We start from the raw sequence: 4,087 nt of genomic DNA on the forward strand, positions 1-4,087 counted from the left end.
TCTCGAAGATGTCTGGATTGTAGTATGGGGAGTCGGAGGGGGGGATGTATGCTGCACATAGGTATGTGTCATATAGATGGGTGAACATGGAGCCTTTTATTTGTAGCCATAAGTGGGTATCTCCTCTCTTCATTGGGTTTATTTGGCTGTTAAGCTCCTCTTTGTACCATATTATAATTCCTCCTGAATGACGGCCTCGTTTTACACATTTGTGTTTTTGGGCTGGGACTAGGAGCTGCCTATAACCCATAGGTATGGTAGACATCTCCTCCGATTGGATCCATGTTTCGTGGAGAATAAAAATGTCTATGCTCGTCAACTTGTTTATGAAGTCTGGATCTTGTGGTTTAGAACCAAATGCTGACGCATTCAGGCCCTGAATGTACCAGCTGCTAATTTTAAAAGATCCCATCGTGGATTTTGTATAGGTTATATATCTTGTCTTATGCCTTCCAGTGAGCTAATTAGCAATTTTTTTTTTTTTACACTAGTCTTTGTTGATACAATAAATGTGGGTACTTTCATTCTTGTCATTTCTGTATTTCTCTTTCTCTGCATGTAGTGGTGTATGCTTGTTTGTGGTAGTGATTTTGGTAGGATTATGCATTTTTACATCAGTCTGGTGCAGATGGTAGTGAGCAGTTCCCGGATTTCCTTTAGTTCTTTGCTAGCCGTTAGTCTGGTTCTGGAGGTTGTTGTTGTGATGCTTTTCTGTGATGCTGTGTGGTTGTCCCAATGCTGCTGTCTATGTGGGTATCCCTGTGTCTTGTGAGATATGTGTAGTCTAGGTCCCTGATGCAGTGTCCTGTCCTGCAGTGGGTATTTGGCTGTTCTCTCCAAGGTGTCATCTTTCAGGGTCTTTGCAAAGTAGCGCATCCCTTGCTGGTTGAGGTGCACGTGGTCATACAGGTGTTGTGGTATGATGGAGTCATGTTTAGCCAGGTGTACATGGGGGAGAGATGTGCATGTTTTGCCAACTCTGTGTTGATGTTCTGGATGGTATCAGTTGGGATATCTCTTCTTGGTAGTAGGGTAGACATAATTATCTTTGTGGTGGGGAATCTTTGTGTTGCTCTCTGCGCTATTTGTGTCAGATTCTCGGCAAGATTCCTCTGCTGGGTCGGGAGGTCGTTGGTACCAGTGTGGATGATGATGTATCCAGGGTTTCTGAAGTCTGGTTTGTTTAGGATATCCAGAGCTTTCTGTGTTGTGGGGCAGTGGATCATGGTTACGTGTTTGCCTGGGAATAGTCGCTCACTATTTAGGTATCTTCCATTTGAGTTGATGAGTATTGTTATGTCAGTGTTGTTGTGCCTGGTGTCAGTTCCAGTTGTTGTGCTGTGCTCCCTGTTGCGTTCCAGGTGTGCATTATTGTGGGTTGTTTTGGGGACAGTAGGTTTTATTGTTGAGCCAGTGGTTGGCGTTGAATCTGTCTTTGTTCTTCCTGTTTCTATGTCTGAGCTGGGGATTTGCTCTGTGCTATGTGTTACTGTCTCCTGTCTTTGTTCTTGCTGTGTCTGTCTGAGCTGGGGGTTTGCTCTGTGCTGTGTGTTACTGACTCCAGTCTTTGTTCTTGTTGTTTCTGTGTCTGAGCTGGGGGTTTGCTCTGTGCTGTGTTTTACTGACTCCTGTCTTTGTTCTTGCTGTGTCTGTCTGAGCAGGGGGTTTGCTCTGTGCTGTGTGTTACTGACTCCTGTCTTTGTTCTTGCTGTTTCTATGTCTGAGCTGGGCGTTTGCTCTGTGCTGTGTGTTACTGATTCCTGTCTTTGCTGGTTTTCAGTGATTATGGGCTGGTTGTCACTATCTTGGAGAGCTTTTGTTAATGAGGATTTTTGTTGCGTTGGTGTAACTATACGAGTCTCTGGGTTTTCTGTCGTATTGGTTGATACTATCATTTTAAGTTTCTCTTCGAGTTTCCTCAGTTTCTCTCTGATCTGCTCATTGTCTTGTTGCAGGGTATTAATAGTAGTTTTTTGTTCTTGCATAATTGCCAAGGCTTCATTTTTTATGTTACTAATTTCTTCTCTTAGTTGGTCTTGCACCTTTGTCGTGCAGTCATTTTTTATTGTATTAATTTCTTCCCTTAGCAGATCTTGTATATTAGCCGCGTTTTCATTTTTTATTTTAATAATTTCATCTTTTAGTTGGTCAGTACTCATCTCTTGAGATTGTTTACTTGACACGTGTTCTTTGAATAGTGTGAAATCTCTCTCCAGCTGGGACAGGCTGTCTGCGATCGTTTCGGGGGATGGGTATGTTGTGTTTGGTGTGATGTCTTTGTTGGCTGTGATTCTGACTTGATTTGTTGTCTGTGTTTCTATGCTCTCTGTCTCACAGTTTTCTTTAATTAGGGGAAGCTCTTTTTCTTCAATTATTGCCTGGGCTTTAAGTACATGGAAAATCCTCTCAAATTCCTGCAAACTGCTCTCACTGCCTTGGATCATAATGGTGCCATTGTGATACACATTTACAGTTAATATAGTGCTCTGTGACTCTTCCCCATCATGGATTTTTATTTGTCTTCCTTTGCAAACTCCTCCCTTTGTGATGTATGTGTAGTGTTTGCATATTGTAACATGCCAAGCTGCAGGGGATTCAGCAAAGAAAAGTAAGTCTGTTTTTATTTTATTTTTTCCCTCTGGGTATGCAAAATCAGCAAACAGGGTTTGTGGCTTTTCTCTTAGCATCTTCAGTTTGAATTTTTTCTGGGCCTTCTTGCTCAGGCGTTCCTCAGGATTTGGGATTTCTGAGGTGTTAGAGTCGTAAAGGATGGGGGTTGTCAGCAGTGTCTGTTCACTTACAGCTTTGTTGCCTGATTGATCTTTTAAAGATATATTTTCCATTTCTGTTCTTTTGGTGCAAAATCTCTATTTGTGTGTCTGTAGTTTCTATATTAATCTGTGTTTTCCTGTGTTGGTGATATTGTATGTGCAGTAATATAGAAAGATTCTTACCGTTGGGTCTTTTCTTTAAGTATCTCCTGGTGTATCAGCAGCTGTTTTTTTATTTCCTTGTTGTTTTCTGCTATTTCTTCTTTATTAATCTTTGTTTCTTGCAGGTTTCTTGCTTGTTTGTTTTTTATTGTTCAGTTTTTATCGAAAGACTGTATTTTTGTTGCAAATTAGCTCATTTGGAAGGCATAAAGTTGATAAGAATTAGGAGCTCATCTTCACTGCTGCTGCTGCTGACTCACTCTATCTCACTTACACTCTCTCCCTCTCTCTCCCTCTCCCTCTCTCCCTCTCCCTCTCTCCCTCTCCCTCTCCCTCCCTCTCCCTCTCTCTCCCTCTCTCTCCCTCTCTCTCCCTCTCTCTCCCTCTCTCTCCCTCTCTCTCCCTCTCTCTCCCTCTCTCTCCCTCTCTCTCCATCTCTCTCCATCTCTCTCTCTCCCTCTCTCTCCCTCCCCTTCCCTCCCTCTCCCTCTCTCTCTTCCTCTATCTGACTGACTCTCTCTGACTCTCTCTGACTCTCTCTGACTCTCTCCGACTCTCTCCGACTCTCTCCGACTCTCTCCGACTCTCTCCGACTCTCTCCGACTCTCTCTCTCCCTCTATCCCTCTCTCTCTCTCTCTCCCTCCCTCTCGCTGACTCTCTCTCTGACTCTCTCTCTCTGACTACCTCTCTCTGACTCCCTCTCTCTGACTCCCTCTCTCTGACTCTCTCTCTCTGACTCTCTCTCTCTCTGACTTTCTCTCCCTCTCTCTGACTCTCTCTGACTCTCTCTGACTTTCTCTGGCTCTCTCTGGCTCTCTGACTCTCTATGACTCTCTCCCTCTCTCTGACTCTCTCTCCCACTCTCTTACTCTCCCTCCCTCTCTCTGACTCTCTCTCCCTCTCTCTGACTCTCTCTCCCTCTCTCTGACTCTCTCTCCCTCTCTCTGACTCTCTCCCTCCCTCTCTCTGACTCTCTCTAACTTTCTCTGACACTCTCTCCCTCCCTCTCTCCCTCCCTCCCTCTCCCCCTCCCTCTCTCTGACTCTCCCTCTCTCTGACTCTCTCTCCCTCCCTCCCTCTGACTCTCCCTCTCTCTCTTTGACTATCCCTTCCTCTCTCTGACTCTCTCTCTCTCCCTCTCTCTCTCTTTCCC

This window comes from Ascaphus truei, unplaced genomic scaffold (assembly GCF_040206685.1).
Source record: "Ascaphus truei isolate aAscTru1 unplaced genomic scaffold, aAscTru1.hap1 HAP1_SCAFFOLD_376, whole genome shotgun sequence".
NCBI classification, from domain to species: domain Eukaryota; kingdom Metazoa; phylum Chordata; class Amphibia; order Anura; family Ascaphidae; genus Ascaphus; species Ascaphus truei.